Here is a 16,886-nt window from a genome sequence, read left to right on the forward strand (position 1 = left end):
CCGCAGTCTGGCATTCCTCGGATTCCAGCGCTGTGACGTCCCTGGGGACCGTGCGCCCGCAGCGGGGGAGCCCGGGCTCCTCTTTTCAGCGCTGGGCGCGCGTCCCCGAGGCTGGCGCGCGCCCTCCCCGGACGCATTCCTGGCCCGCCCAGCGAGCGCCCCGCGCACTCCCCGCCTCCTGGCCCCCAGCACCACGGAGCGGAGCCCGGGGCGGGGGAGCGCGGCCAGCGGCGCCTGCTCGTCCCCTCCCACCCGGCCCCTTCCTCCGCCCTCCCCGGCCGCTCGCGCTTCCTGGCGCTCGGGCTCTCCGGAGGCTCAAGTTCTGCACAACTTCTCCCCGCTGCCCAGCGCCTCGGCCGCGGGCCCGGCCAGCTAGCTGCGCTCTTCGGTTCAGCCGTCTCGTCCACAGGGCAGGTCCTCGTGGAGCATCTGGTACCAAGTGGCCGCTGGCGGTCCCTCTCTGCGCCCCACCTCTCTGATCGCCCCGTTCCCCTCGCGTGGGACGGCGGTGCTAAGGTTCTTGGCCCTTTCTCCTCCCCGGTGCGCCCGGCGCGGCCGCCGCTGCGTAACCCTCCCTGCGCCCCTCCTCTGCCAGCTCCTGGAAGCCAGTGGTGGGGACCCAGACTCCCTGATGGTCAACGTGCGGCACCCGGGGTACTGCCGGGCCATGTAAGCAGGTAAGCTAGCCGGTGGGGAGCAGATACTCCGGCAGAGCCAACTTAGGTTCGCCGCCGGGGACGCCGGGATGCGCGGTGGGGGCGCCAGGTGGCCGGCCGCCGGTTCTCTTCGCTTGCAGCGCTCGCTCGTCCGGGATTGAGCTGAAGGGGAGCGCGGTCTGGGACTCGGGTTCAGCCAAAACATCGCCTCCAGCTCCTGTTGTGTTTGCGAGCAGGGGAACACAGAGCAGAGCCCTAAGCTTGCCTCTGTGGGCACTGCGTTTGTGAGGGGGTCCTTGTGCCCTCTCCCTCAGCCATGATACCAAACTCCCGAGTCTCTTGGCCCCAGCTTGGGTGATCCTCCAGGCGCGCAAGGAAAAATTGTACCTTCATCTCAGAACTTTGCAGGTTCTGAGAGTTAACAGCCCCTTTCCCACGTGACCCCACATCTAGTTTTAAATCTTTGGGAATGGTTTTCCTATCTTTTCTGGAGGAATTGATGTGCGCTGTCACTATTCCCCTTTGCCCTTCTTCCTTCGGTTTGAGGAGATACTGGGGTTTTGAGTTTAGTTGGTTCACGGATTAGCTGTTACGGCGTCCTACTTAGGAGGCGAGTTCAGACTGCTGCTGAATGAGTGTATATATAGTCAATTTCCAAAATACGTTAATTTCTTGAAATGGATTTCCTCCCTCATTCATTCAACAAACTCAGTGGTGAGTTTTCCCCTGCGCTGAGAGATCACACTACAAGAGACTGCAGCACCTTGCAGGGAGCCGTGGGCGGATGGGGACATGTGCTGCTGCGAGAGAGGGGTTCTGTGAGGGCCCTGGAGGAAAGGGGTTACCTTCGTCGAGAGAATGATGCTCAACTTAGGAGTGGTTGAGGGACCACATTCCAGAGGAGGAAACAGCTTGGGCAAAGTGAGGGGCGCGGAGAGGGGATTGCAGAAAGTCTTGGAGAGCGACCTGGTGGCTGGCAGGGCATGTATGGGCAGGTTGGTGCAATGTTGCTGGCATAGTTAGCCCCCACCCCAGAAGAAACGAAACCGGAAGTCTCTTACCCACTTCCCGTGACCAGGGGTAGCTTCCAAGGATCAAAAGCTTTCCTTTGGACATGTTCCCTCCCCTGATGTGTCTCCCACTCTGTTCTGTAGGGTGACAGGTGTTTAATTGTCGTTAATTGCCCCATCCTTGGTTTTGTTAAAGTATCCCCGTGAGGACCATCCTATCCCACTACAGAACCTTGCCCTGAGAACTTTTGACGTGGGGAGAACAGTTTGTGTCTTAAGAGTGGAGTTTCCCCTTTGGTGCTGGGGACAGAATCTGGTCCGGGCCTCGTGCTCACCAGTCACTAGTGCTCTTCCCTTTCCCAGATCCCTAACAGCTTTCTTACCTAGCAGCAGTCTTACCTGTGTGAATGTGTGGCTGGCACGTGGAAAATCAGTTCAAGCATGTGGCTCTGTGTCTCAGAATCACTGCTTTTAAAAGTAGTTTCCGCCGGGCAGCTTTGGGGCTCGCCTTTAATCCCAGCACTTGAGAGGCAGGCGGATTTCTGAGTTCGAGGGCAGCCTGGTCTACAGAGTGAGTTCCAGGACTGCCAGGGCTACACAGAGAGGGGAAAAAAAAAGAAAGAAAAAAAGAACGAAAGAAAGAAAAGAAAGTAGTTTCCGAGTTTCTGCAGCATCTTGAGGTTTTCTTTGCTCTCTCTGAACCTGTGGAAACGGAAATCTCCCATCCCTGTAACTCAGGGTCCAGCACATCCTGCTTGCAAAGCTCCTCAGTGCAGGAGAGGTTGTCCACAGCCACCTCTCTGGGGGACTTCTTCACTGGGCTGAAGTGCATATTCCTAGAGGCTGCTCCTGACTGGGACGCCAGGTCTCCAGCCTTCATGTGTCTTAAGCTGCCACGGTTCCTTGCAACTTAGGGTGTTTATTCAGGACTCTCTCCCAGCCCAACTCTGATCCCAAGAGCAAGCATATCTACGGTAGAAGATCTGGAATGTGTGTGGGACCTGCATGAGAGAAGTCTGTGTCAACAGACCTCTGCTTGGAGCTGTTTGGCCCCAGGTCTCCTCGAGGCGTCCTTCCTTGGTGTGTACAAACTCATAGCACCGCAGTTACTCAAGCTTGTGTGAGTTATGTTCCACGGTCAGCTGGAAGAGAATCACCTTAGGGAGACATTTAATATTGGCACACCACAAAGAAGCAATCAGGGCTTTCCGACGAGTTCTTCCTTGCCCCACAGACGAGCAGAAGCCCAGGGCTGTCCGGATTTCCCCAGTGTATGCTTTCTTACTGGATTCCATTAGGAGTGGGGATAAAGTATTGACCTCTTCCTAGCAAATTGAGCTCCCCAGGGTTCCAGCGTCTTGTCTGTGTTTGAAGAATTTGGCTACATTGTTACTTTTGAACTTTTCATTGCTCTGTTACCTCGTGCTGTGTGGGTTTCCATTCTGAGCCTCGGAACATTGCTAGGCACTTGGTTGGAGGTGAGGCAGAAGAGATAAGATGAAATACTTAATTAGCCAATTAAGGACGGAGAGAAACAGACCCCAACGCTTCAGTAGGGGAGGAAGTTCGTGTCTGAAATGAGGTTTTGATCTCCCAGACTGATTAAACGGATTTAATTTTGCCCTCCTCCTAGGATAGGACCATTAAATGGTCCCAGGAGTGGGTGGGGCCAATAGCTGCAACTTTGTAGTGTGTGTGTGTGTGTGTGTGTGTGTGTGTGTGTGTGTGTGTGTGTGAAATACAGCTAGACTTGAATTCCAACTCTTCCACTTGAGTTCCTTTTTTTTTTTTTTTTAACATTTATTTACTTTGTGTGTATGTGTGTGGGCACACATTTGGATCTCTCTTTCTACTCTGTGGGCCCCAGGGATCAAACTCAGATTGTCAAGGTTGGTGGCAGGCATCCTTACCGGCTGAGCCATGTCTCCTGCACAGCTCTGCTACTTTTGAGAAGTGTGGTGGGCTGACTTTGTAGCCTTTCTGACTGTTTCTTCGTCTTCGAGGTGGAGCCAGGCAGATATGGCTTGCCAGAGCATCTATGAGACTTCAGTGGGATGCCGTATAACGTATTGCCTGTCAGGGGGGTGCTTGTGTGTTGGCGGCCTCATATGTGGCCGTGAATGTGTTCTTTGTTACTCAACAGACTGAATTCACATGTGTGCCAACATACACATAAAGCTTTGTCCTTGACTTTATTTTAGACTATTGGCTCATAGCAAACATGTCCGCTGGCAGCCGCATGTGGCCCTTCACACTGAAGGCGGCCCATAGCACCCCAGGCAGTAGGAAAGCTGGTCAGGAAGAAGGCAGGGAAAGGACTTCCTTTGCCATTCTGCTCTTCTCTGCGACAAGGGGCTGGTGTGTTGTGCAGGGTCTTTGCATTCCGAATGCTGAGATCCAGTTCCTTAAAGGATGTTGGGATCACTGCCTGTATTGAGGAAGAGTGCAGAAATGAGCTGCTCACAAAGGCCCTCCTCAGCAGCCTTGACTTCCTTCTTCGAAGCCCCAACACAGAGTCAGCTTATGGTAGCACTAGGCCGGTCAGCCACAGGTGGCTACATTTTGATGGTGCCTTTCATCCAAGAAACCTGAAGTATTTGACAAACATTAACTCACTGATCTCCCTATCAACTTCCTGGGAGGGAGCGGGCGAAGAAAGGGACTCAGGCATCCCCAGGACAGGTGTGTCCTCAGAGCAGTGACTGCAGACTTGGATAGATTTCCCACCTGCAGAATCGCATGCTGGGGAGGGTCAGAAGGTCAAAGCCTAGAAAAATGCAAGCTTGACCAAGATTCTTGCACTTGGGAAGAGAAAGGACATTAACTCTTCCCCGATCCCTCAGTGACTTTAACGCACATTGCATGCAAGCTGATTATAAAAACATACTCCTGGAGCTATTTATAATTTTGAATTAAAGGATGTTCCATGAAGCTTTGGCATGCACGGTAAGGGTGGTTGAGTCTAAGTCTGGGCTATAGATGACATATTGATTTTGCATTTCACAGTCCTGTCCTTTCGTTTTTGGGGGGTGGGGTGGGGTGGAGCACAGGTTTCTCTGTGTAGCCCAGGAACTCAGTGAGACACCCTGCCTGCAGAGTACTGATATTAAAGGCATGCGACCATTCTGGCTTCTTTCCGTTTTTTTTTTTTTTTCTTTGTGGCTTTGTGTTTCTTACTTTCTTTTCCTGCCATGCTATATTTGCCAGAGTCATTGGTTCATCAGCCTTGCACATACGGTTTGACGTTTGCTCCTTCAGCTTCATCTTCAGGTGGTTCGGTTCCACCCAGGCCAAGATTGCATCCTGAGCTTCCTCCCTCAGGCTGACCCTGGGGACCTTCGGGTTGTCAGAGAGCCGGCATAGTAGCTGGCCGTTCCACATGTTACCGTCTGCCTGTAGGAAGAAAGGATTCCGGTGAGGAGAAAAAAAAAGCAAAAAGGGATCGTATGGTGGTGGTCTAGCCTCTTACAGTTAGTAAATGACTGTTTGGGGTCGTATGGTGGTGGTCTAGCCTCTTACAGTTAGTAAATGACTGTTTGGGGATGGTAGAGGATGGCTCAGTGCTTAAGAACACTTGCTGTGTTTGTGGAGGACCTGGGTTTGGTTCTTAGTACTTACTCGTGGCCAGTGGCTCACAACCATCTGTGAATGCCAGCTTCCAAGGACCACACACCCTCTTCTGGTCTCTGTGGCACCCCTCCACACACACACACACCCCCATTGAGATGAGCATATGCACACATATCAATATAAGCAAAATACACATTAAAACATACCTTTGAATTTGTAATGTTTGAGATTTTGGTGTGCAGCCATATTCAAGACTTAGTCTTTCAGGGGACCACTGCCTAGAGATCTAATTGCATGAAACCTGTGGGTTTTGACCTATCTGTGGTGGTCAAATGACCCTTTCATAGGAATCGCCTAAGACCATTGGAGAACACAGCTATTTACATTATGATTTATAACAGTAGCAAAATTACATTTATGAAGTAGCAACAAAAATAATCTTGTGGTTGGGGGTCACCACAGCATGAGGAACTAACTGTGTTAGAGGGTCACAGCATTAAGAAGGTTGAGGACCACTGTCTTACAGGATTTTAGCTCATAGAGAAATGTTATTCATTGTTGAGCTCTATTATGTCGGCTGTGGTCTATGTGAAGGTGTTTTACCTATACGCAGCGTATTTTTACATACAGAAACTGAATTTCCACGTTGGGAGCTGATTCTGGTTTTTCATTTTGTTTTTCATACCCTTTCCTCCAAAGAGTTGGGTGTTAGCCGAGGCAATAAATCTGAAACCCTAGACTCCGCTAGTTAGCCAGGGCTTCTGAAAACATGATATCCCAAGCTGTCCCCTGTTCTGCATAGCCTTGGGTAAGCCTGAACTTCCCCTGTTCTGCATAGCCTTGGGTAAGCCTGAGCATCCCCTGTTCTGCATAGCCTTGGGTAAGCCTGAGCATCCCCTGTTCTGCATAGCCTTGGGTAAGCCTGAACATCCCCTGTTCTGTATAGCCTTGGGTAAACCTGAGCATTCCCTGCTCTCCATAGCCTTGGGTAAGCCTGAGCATCCCCTGTTCTGCATAGCCTTGGGTAAGCCTGAACTTCCCCTGTTCTGCATAGCCTTGGGTAAGCCTGGGCATCCCCTGTTCTGCGTAGCCTTGGGTAAGCCTGGGCATCCCCTGTTCTGCATAGCCTTGGGTAAGCCTGAGCATCCCCTGTTCTGCATAGCCTTGGGTAAGCCTGAGCATTCCCTGCTCGGCATAGCCTTGGGTAAGCCTGAACTTCCCCTGTTCTGCATAGCCTTGGGTAAGCCTGAGCATTTCCTTCTCCAAGCAGCACCTGCTTATTGCTGCTCTCTCGCCTCTTTCCCCAGAGCAGTCTGAGAATGACTGAGCAAGATGCCTTGTCCTGGTCGAGCCTGATCCAGCCTGCTGCAGCCTCCCCTGGTCCTCAGGCTTTCTGTGGGGGTCTCTTACCTGTTCACTAAGTCATTTGGATGGTTTTGTCTGGTTACTCTAGCACCACACAGAGGCTGGATGCTGCTCAATGGCTACTCATCCTCTCCACACTGCACTCCCCATCCCCCACCCTCTCTCCACACTGCACTCTCCATCCCCCACCCTCTCTCCACACTGCACTCCCCTTCCCCATCCTCTCTCCACACTGCACTCCCCATCCCCCACCCTCTCTCCACACTGCACTCCCCATCCCCCATCCTCTCTCCACACTGCACTCCCCATCCTCCACCGTCTCTCCATACTGCACTCCCTTTCTCCTCTGGGATCATGTCCCTTCTTTATCTCATCCCCACCCACAGTGCCCTTTCTCTTGTCTATCTCTAGCCTCTCATTCTCAGATAAGTTTACCCTCCCTGACTGCTCCCCAAGCCCTCCTAGCTACTTCCTATAAACTTGGTGGGGGAAGGGGATGGCTCAGCAGTTAAGAGCACTGACTGCTCTTCCAGAGGTCCTGAGTTCAAGTCCCTGCAACCACATGGTGGCTCATAACCATCTGTAATGGGATCCAATGCCCTCTTCTGGTGTGCAGGTGTTCATGCAGATAGAGCACTCATACATAAAATAAGTAAATATTTTTAAGTAAATATTTAAAAAATTATAAACTCAATAAATGAATGAATGCCTTTTTGAAATGTAGACCTGAGGATTAGGAATGCATTCTTCTTTGAAATTTATTATTTGTCCTCTAATGAACAGTAATGGCCCTGGGAAAAAACATCTTATTAATGACCGTATATGAATATATGAATAAAACTTTAAAAACATTTTTTTTTATTGGTTTTTCGAGACAGGGTTTCTCTGTATAGCCCTGGCTGTCCTGGAACACACTCTGTAGACCAGGCTGGCCTCGAACTCAGAAATCCACCTGCCTCTGCCTCCCCAGTGCTGGGATTAAAGGCATGTGCCACCACACCCAGCTAAAAACATTTTTAAAAGACAGTTTATTTTATTTATGTTTCTCAGCGTTTTGCCTGCGTGTTTGTATGTCTACCATTTGCATGCCAGGTGCCCATGGAGCTCAGAACTCCAGAAAGAACTGGAGTTACAGATGGCTGTGAGCCACCATGTGGGTGTTAGGAATTGAACCCAGGTTTTCTGCAAGAGCAGCCAGTGCTCCAAACCACTGAGCCATCCTTTTAGCCCCTAATTTAAAAATTTAAATAGATTATCAGTGTTCTTATATACCTTTTTATTTATTCATGTGTGGAAGCAAATCACACCTCTAAGATATCATCTAAAGTTGATAGTAATGTTATTCTTTCTTTGCATGTTGGTATGTGTGCATGTGCATACATTTGTATGTGTGCGCGTGCCTGTTCTGAGAGGCCCAAGGTTCTGTGGGAAGTTCTTCTCAATTTTCATCAGCTAGTGTATTGAAGCAGGGATGCTCATCTTTATTCAGAGCTCGACAGTCTAGCTAAGTCATCTTGCTCCAGGGACCCCAGGCCTGCCTATGAGGTGCTGGGATTCGATGGCTGCTACCCCCACCTGCCATTTACACGGCTTCTGAGGATCTGAACTCAGGGCCTCCTGCTTGCTGGGCAAACGGTTTATCAACCTCCAGCCCTAATGCTCTGCCTTTGCCTGGGTTCTTCAGAGGCATGGCTCAGTTTTCTCTCAGTTTCAGTCCCTGAAGACTGAATAGCTGTGCATGTCGTAGACAAGTGGATTGGGAACATTCGAGGACCGGGGTCAGCCCAGGTGTTTTTGCATTTTAGCTCCGAGAACCCCACATCCTTGCTGTTCATTGTTATCTTGCCCCTCATCTGAAGAGGAAAGGGCCCTGGCATTCTTCCACGGGCAGCTCTACATACCTGGTTTGTGTGTATGTATGTGCAGTACATGTGTATGTGCACGTGTGTAGAAATTAGAGGAAAATCTTGGCTGTCCTTCTTTAGGCACATTCTACATGTTTGTTTGAGACATGGTCTCTCTTCTTGTCCTCCCTGGTCTGGAACTAGCTATGTAGGCCAGGCTGACCTCAAATAACAGAATCTGCCTGTCTCTGCCTACTGAGTGCTGGGATCAAAGATATGTGTCATTGAACTCGGTTATTAGTTTTAATGCAAGAGGGACAGGCGTGTCACCCTGCTATGACCAAGGCAGCTTGCTTTACTTACAGAGCTGAAAGAGGCGGGGATGGAGGCGGGGATGAAATCCTGGATGCGTCCCCCGATCGAGAGATTGATTCTTGCCGCTGGATCTGTCCCCTAGGGCAAAAGGGTGAAGGGAGATTTTGTGGTCATGAAAGTGATTTGTCACGAGTTACCTATAGATGTCAACTCACTGTATCAGGTCCTCTGAACACACCCTCAGATAGACCCCTGAGGGCTTCAGATTTATATCCCACTGTGCCTGGCCTTCTGTCAGGCAGCAGGTGTTTCCTGAGTTGACTCAATATTTCCCATGCTGTTTCCTCCATCCTGCATCCCAACACCTCCAGCACCTGCCCGAGCCATCTCCTGGGACCCTCAAACACCACTTTCCCTGGGCTGGGTCAGGCCTTCCTGCCCTGGTGCTCTTGGCTTTCATCCCCTGATGATTCGGGTCTTCCTTCACAGGCTCTCAAGCCTCTCCGCGTCGGCCTCTCAGTTGCCTGGGAGCTGCCATGTGCTTCAGTAGCTCACAGAATGACCTTCCTGCTGCTGTTGGTCACCTGTAGCTAGCAGTTCACCAGACCTGCATTATCACGGTCCTTCACGGATGACGGCTGTGCTATGTTGTGTAAGCTGGTGTTCTGCTGTCCCGCTGCTGTGGCTGTTTGTGGACTTTCTAAGGCAGTTCTCATACTCACACTCTTCTCCTAAGACCTTTCTTGCTGTGTTCTGTTGCTTGGGGATCCAGACGTGTAGAAGGGTTTAAAGGAGACACACGGGGATGCGCATCGAACGCGGCGGGCGTATGGCGGTGAACATCATCAGCACAGGAATATGCTACTGTTCTGTTTCCTAGGATGACTCATGTTAAACACATCCCAGGAGCCGAGGGGATGGCTCAGTGAGTAAAACGTTTGCAGCACAAACATGAGAATCAGAGTTTGAATTCCCAGCACCCATAGTAAAAGCCAGATGTGATAATGTGCACCAGTATCCCAATGCTAGGGGTGGGGCATGGAAACAGGAGGATTCCTAGGACTCTCTGGCCAGTCAGTCTAGACTTTAACTTAAAAATAAGGCGGAGAAAGAGACCTATTGTTAATCTCTGGCTTCTATAGGCAAGAGTACACATGTATGTACTTGGTACCTGCATGCACACGAGTGTACATACAAACAGGCACTCAGAGCCTACACTCACATACTTACACACCAGATTGCCTCTGATTACACACACACACACACACACACACACACACACACACACACACACACACACTAGCTGGCAGAGCGATCCAGGCTCTGCTTAGCAATTGATCCTCCCTGGCTGGTCTGGCTGGCCCCTGCTTCCTGGCTCACTGTCACTCCAGACATTCCCCGTGCTTTAAAGGCTGTTGATTTGACTGGTAATTTTATTGTGACTTTTCTCTTCACATATATTTTTCTCTGTTTATTGGCTCACATGTTGATAATCTTTCTTTTCTGGAATAAACGTGTGTGTGTGTGTGTGTGTGTGTGTGTGTGTGTGTTTATGTCTGTGTGTATGATTTATTAGGTGACTTACAGGTTTGGTACAGCTAGGTCCAATAATGGCTGTTTGCCAGTGGGAAGTCCAAGAATCAAATAGTTGTTCAGTTCAGGAGACCGGATGTCTCAGCTGGTCTTCAGTATATGCTGGAATCCTGAAGAAGTAGGCTGTAATGCCAGCAAAGAGTGAGAGCTGTTTGACATCCCTGCCCCTCTTCCCTCCCACACCGTGGAACATCTGCGAGCTTGGAGCACACCTGGCTGAGGCTACTCCTCTGCTGTGCAGTGGCTTGTGCTGCCCGTGCTCCTTGCTCTGGAATGGAGAAGTGGGAGCTCCTCAGGCTCCTGGCTTCGGTGTGTTCCGAGGCGTGCTAGTGGTCAGAGTGGAGGGGGACAGTGGCGTATTAAGTTTATTATTAACAGCAGGGTCAGTGGGGACAGCTCAAGCAAAGAGATTTCATCTAAGCTAAGAGAGGCAGCTAACATTCTCTCCGATGTGGGAAGATGGAGGTCCTTAGGGTATCTTATGTGTTCCAGAGAGTGTGTTCCTGATGGAGGTCATTTCCCAGGAGCCCTCTCCTGCAGTGGTGCTTTAGGGGATGAACGTACACATGGAAAGCAGATATGGGCGATAAGAAGCAGGTTTGGTGGCCCTTGAGACACCCTGCAGAGCCACATTGACTTGGCACTTACATGTGCAAGGACTTTGTTTAGCACTCTAAGTGGGTTGTTTCCTTGATCTCGACCTTGCCCTGTGAACTCCGGATATCACTGGGCTGTTTGACAAAAGCTCAGAGAGGCTAAGTGACCTTCGAAGACTGCAAGTGCTGTACAAACACTGGCTCTGTATAAGGACACTCAGTGAAGATACTAGGTGAAGAGGTGGGTAGGGATCTGGTAAGGAATCCAGAGCTTGAGTTTTAGACACTGATGACTGAGGTTTCTGAGTATCGCCGTGTTAAAGGGCCCAATGTCACAGTAGGTAGAACAGCTTCTGTCGCTGTAAAAGGTTAAGGATTTGGGCACCATGTGGCATATGTCTTGACTATTATAACAAGGAATGCTGGGCTAACAGGAGCCTGGAAGGGTGTGAATGCTGAAGTCTTGATGGGCACTGTGAATGATACCATGTTGTCAGCGTGATGGAGGGAAAGGTAAAACAAGCCTACCCAGTGGCTCTCAAGGGCCGAAGAGAAACCATTGTCTAGAATGGTTCACCTTAGCTTCTTATTCACCGAGTGACCGTCAGGGACACTGTGACACAGTGCTCTTGCCTGCACTAGACGGTTCCAGTTTGGATGAAGGGAAGACAGTAGTAGTAGAGTGATCGATCGGCATCCCTGAAAATGAGCCTCCATCCGTGTAGGTTCAGCTGGGGCGCCCTTATGAGACCCCCGAGGTTTTCTTGTTGATGCTCCCTCCTAGGAGGGGTGGGAAGGCTCACGGACCCTCACCTGGGATTTCAGACGATCCCTCCTGCAACTTCCAGCCTGTTATATGCAAGTCTGCCCTGTGTGCGGGAGCTCGAGTCTACACATCTCTACAAGGTTAAACTTAGGGAGGAGGGATCTAATTAGGGCAGCCATTGAGCTGTTCTCCCCATCCTGGGGCAAGGCTTTCCAGGCGTGGTTGCTTTGGGGTTGCCTGTGCTCTGTAAATAAGCCAAGTGCACTATGCTGGCTCCCTAGGTTGGATGCTGGTTGCGTCCTTCTCTGGATTATCTCTGGTGATTTTTGTTTGTTTGATTTTTAAGGAAGAGGCAGATGCTTGTGTCTCCCCAGGGAACAAGTTCATAGCACGGTCAGTAGAACTATGACAAAATCAAGGACGAGACAGGCAACTGAGGCTGAGCTGACCGGGGAGGAACCCCAGTCTGTTCGTCCTTCTTCACCTGGTGTGTGCCTCCTGGCCGTGATGATTGTTGTAATGGGTAGTGAGACCTGTAACAGGCTGGACCACTGGGAGGCGGAGCAACTTGGAGGTGAATGGGAGATCGGGGTGGGGGGCATTTTTTTCTGGTATAGTGTGGCGTGTCTGCTTGATGAATAGGGTCCACTGTGTTAGGTGTAGACACCCTAAGAAGTAGCTTGTGGCTTAGAGCAGATATTATGGTCCCCGAGATTAAAACGTAAGAATGAGGGTGTGGGCAAGCGGCCATGGAGGCTGCCTGGCTGCTGCTAATTTGTAATGAGATGTGTAACTGAGGCTGACATGGCTGCCCAGAGGCCACCTGCTTGTTTAAGGGGGCACAACAATAAAGGGACATTGTGGACCTGGTGTCCCCAACACAGCTTCTGATTCGAGTAGGAAAGCAGAAACGGGCCGATGAGGTCTAGGAGTTGGCTTGCCATTTCTTCCAGTTGGGGAATGACCTAAGGGTAGGCCTTTGTAAAAGGGTCCTGCCTGGGCCCTAGAACCCCACCAGTCTGCCAGGCAAGAGAAGACTGCTCTCCAGAGTGGAGAGAGCCCAGCGCCGCTCAGGCACAGGGGCTGGGGGAAATCCAGTGCCTTCCTGCGCATCACTGTGCTGGTCACTGTTGGGGAAGGAATTCACATGGGTAGAAACCACAGCAGCCTCTTCTGGAACGGAGTGGCCAGGGGCACCTGCAAATGAGGACCAGGCAGGCTGGTGCCTAGAAGCCCCATGTTGAATTGGTGTTCTATTAATGTGCAAAGAATTTGAGCTCAGAGCCAGGTGTGCCCCAGTTCCTGGTGCCATCCCTGCCCCCAGCATCCGCTGGCACACACGGCAGTGGAGCAGAACCGGTAAAAATGATTAAACTTGACCTAAGGATGGGCATCTTTCCTCCATGGAATACGCTGTGCACATTTCTCTCTTAGGGTGTGGCCAATGGAAAGGTATCAGCTGGCTGCAGCTACGATGCAATGGCAGTCAAGGGTCTACCAAGCCCAGGAAGCTGGTGGCACAGTGGTCCACTCTGTTTTTATGTCTTGCTATGTAACCTGAGCTGGCCCCTGCTAAGCCCATTGGAGGTTTGGAGATGCAAACAAGATACTGTGGGAATGCCGCAGGATAAGGAAGCTGGTGTGCCCAGGGAGAGTGTCTGGTGATTACAAGGAGCTGAACATGTAGCTCATCTGGGGGCTGGAGAGATGGCTCAGCAGTTAAGAGCACTGACTGCTCTTCCGAAGGTCCTGAGCTCAAATCCCAGCAACCACATGGTGGCTCACAACCATCTATGGTTGTACATAACTGTACAGCTACAGTGTACGCATGTACATAAATAAATAAGTAAGCCTTTAAAAGCACAAAGTAGCTCACCTGGGATGGTGTGCCCCTCTCCGCTGCTCTGAAAGGAAAGGTGCAGCGCAGAGGCTGTTCACACTACCGTGGACCTGGGTAACATTTTTCTTTAGTATTTTTGCTGTTGTTGCTGCTGCTGCTGAATTCCCAGACCATGGACACTTGCTTGGAGTGTGAGAAAATAGACTTCAAGAGCATTTCCTCAAGGTTATTGTCCCAGCTTCACTACCCTAACCCTGAGATCTTGGCTGTCATCTTGCCTGTCTTCTGTAGATGGCGTAGAGCTAACCGTGAGCACTTATGAAGTGGGAAGCCGGTTTGAGAGACATACAAATGCATCTGTAGGAGCAAGGATGGGGAGAGCTGGGTGCAGCTGTGGAATCCTCGGGAGCTTTATGGTTGTGGAAAGCATGGGTACCATCTCTACAGATGCTAGAGTGAATAAAGGTGCCTCACGTGGGAGAGCGCAGGCATCCTGGAAACCATAGGTTAGTTAAATGAGAAGACAGTGCCCGAGAGAGGATTCCCTCCCTGTAAAGTCTTGTCCAGGGAAACCCTGGAGGTCCCTACAGTGATGAAAGCTGTTGCTTTTGCGTGTGTGGCAGGATTGGATGCTGAGGCTGTTGCTGGAGACAGCAAGCTTTGGTCTGGCTGTTTTGGGGAACCCTAGAGCAGTGTGGTAACCAGCTCACCTGTGCTCAGGGAATACATTGCTCCTTCCAGGCTGGTCATGGTACGTTGGCTTGTCTCATAGCTGATTTTACATCCCGTCAAGTCGATAATGGCTATCACCCTTGTCCTCTGAAGCATGGCCGTGAGGATTGTTCACATACATTTTTCTAGTTCTTGTTGAATTTCCTTTAGGGTAGATGTCCATGAGCCAGATTGTTCTGAGGGTTTTAGTGATCTTTCAGTCTTACAGATACAATGGGATTCATTCAGTCATTGGTTATAAAGATAAAGGTGGCCAACCCACCTTTTAGAGCACTGATACTCTTTCAGATCTCGCTTTATTTATTTATATACTCATTCATTCATTCACTCATTTATCGATTTATTTTTACACAGTGTTTTATAATGTAGAAGTAGTTTATCCCAGTAAATAGTTTCTGTGACCCCTTGCTTTAATGTATTTACAGAAGAAGAGGATATTTTTGTTTGTTTGTTTGTTTTATTTTTTTGCTTCTAGGGCTGGGATTGAACCGGCGGCATTTACATGGTAGTTGGTGCCTACCACTGAGCTTCAGCACAGCCTTTTTTTTTGTAGTGCCTTCTTCGTTGTCTGTAAAAGAAATTGTTGAAGCCTCTGCCAGATGCCCAAAGGCAGAGCGGGCCATTCACTAGACTGACTGTTAGACTGGCTGCTCCTTTTCCTTGTGGTCACGACTTTTTCCATCATTTGAAGCAGAAAAATCTTTTCAGCTAAAAATTTGAGGCTAAATTTTTCTGTGTCATGCAGGTTGCTCTTAGATCCCTGGACTTAAGTGGTCTTCCATCCTGAGCCTCCTCAGTAGCTTGGAGTTAGTCTGTACTGCCACACCTAGAAGCGTTTATACTACAGGTGCAATATATGGAAAAGTGCCGAAAGTATTTACAATGATAGTAGGGATTAAAATAAGTAAGTAGGGATTAAAATATATGTGTGTGTACATATAGATATCATACATTTGGTTGATGGAAAGAAACTTATAAGACATCATTTCATAATTTGTGTGCTTGCTGGCTTTCTATTTATAGAGATCACTGATATTTTCTGAGTTTTCTATAATTTCTTTTCATATAAAAACTACCGGCTAGTCTATAGCTTGACACAGTTCCGTGACAAGGTACTGTCATCAAACAGCTTTTGTTGTTGTTGTTGTTTTTTTTTTTCTTTTTTCTTTTTTTTCTTCGTCTTGATAAGTACATGGGTTTCAGCACCTTGGTGGCTGCCGTCTGTCCCTTCTCTGTGCTGTGTGACGCCATAATTGGGCTGTAGTCCTCAGCTTGATGAAGCTCAGTTCCCACAGTTCTCATTGCAGGAGTCACAGAGGACAACACCTTCCGGGGCTGTGTTCTCTCCCACCCCCACAACCGTGTGGTGCAAATCATGTCTTTTCTTGTCTTTTGTTTGTTTGTGTTTTGAGACAGGATCTTGGGTAGCCCAGGTTGGGCCTCCCACTTGCTACGTAGTAGAAGACTTTAAACTTCTGATTCCTCCCCCCAACCCCCAGCTTCTACCTCTGGCATTCTGGATTGCAGGCTTGGTTTATGCAGCGCTGTGGACTGTACCTAAGGCTTCCTGCGTGCTAGACAAAGCACTCTGTCAGCTGAGCTGCATCCCAGTCAGGAATCACATGATTTGCATAGAGCTGCTAGGCTGAGTTCAAGCGTCCTGCCTGCTCACGCCCATCAAGGCAGAGTGTAACACATGCAGGAGCCCCCAAATTATTGGCTGGAGGACCCAGGCTTGCCCTTCAGCCTTTCCAGACAAGTCACAGGGAAATGGGGTGTGTGGTAGGATGGGGGATGGACATGAGCATGAGTAACTCCATCTTGCATTGTACTGTAATGGATTGAACTCTTCCTCGAGTCCAACGCTTGGAGTTTGTCTAGTTTCAACTGTGTAAGGAAGGAAGCGGGTGAGCACCGTGGACTAAATGACATTTCCTTTACTTGGAGTGCATTGCCTCTGGGGTTTGGTTTCCAAAGTGGACTCTGGGTCAGAGGACAAGCCTGGCGGATCTTGTTACATGGACAAACTGCTCCCTGGAGCACTGGCAGCTTAAGGTGCCGTTATTAATATTATTAAATGTGCAGAATTCCTGGTACCCCGAATGCCCTGGGTTTTGCAATTACTAATTGCTTGTGGTATCTTAAAACCAAAAGATTTAGAAAAGTTGATATTTTCTTATTCAGTTGAGAAAAATGAGGGTTATTAACTTCATTTCCTGATTTCTGAAAATCTTTATAGAAACCCCTCGTGCTTTTGCTTGGTCTCTTTGGCGTTAATGTGTTTCTCAGTAACCATTTTTTTTTTTTTAATCTTAAAATTTTTGGGCTTTTGAGATAGTGCCTCATATATCTCAGGCTGACCTAAACTTTCTTTGTAGCCAAAGATGACCTTGATGATCCTCCCATCTCCACCTCTGGAATGCTGGGTTTACAAGAGGGTACCACCACGCTTGGCTTTGGTAGCTGTGCCTGGAAACACATCTAGTCTTCAGTATATAAAGTGCAGCCGCAGAAAAGCAAAACCATCAGGGTTCTAAAGGGTAAAGGGCAAATGCAAAGGCATCCACAGGGAACCGCTGCGCTGTTGTGCCTTAGTTTG

At 49.5% G+C, this 16,886-nt stretch overlaps 1 protein-coding gene across 1 annotated transcript in view; it reads left to right on the top strand.

Annotated features, from left to right (window-relative positions):
* Positions 1–280: 280 nt before the first annotated feature.
* Positions 281–16,886, top strand: part of Ptpn14 (protein tyrosine phosphatase non-receptor type 14) — a 144,898-nt gene continuing 128,292 nt past the window's right edge. Inside the window, exon 1 of the mRNA XM_021197543.2 lies at positions 281–677. The gene's annotated coding sequence lies outside the window, so the exon portion shown is untranslated. The remainder of the gene's footprint in view (positions 678–16,886) is intronic.

This window comes from Mus pahari, chromosome 5, assembly GCF_900095145.1.
Source record: "Mus pahari chromosome 5, PAHARI_EIJ_v1.1, whole genome shotgun sequence".
In the NCBI taxonomy this organism is placed as follows: Eukaryota; Metazoa; Chordata; class Mammalia; order Rodentia; family Muridae; genus Mus; species Mus pahari.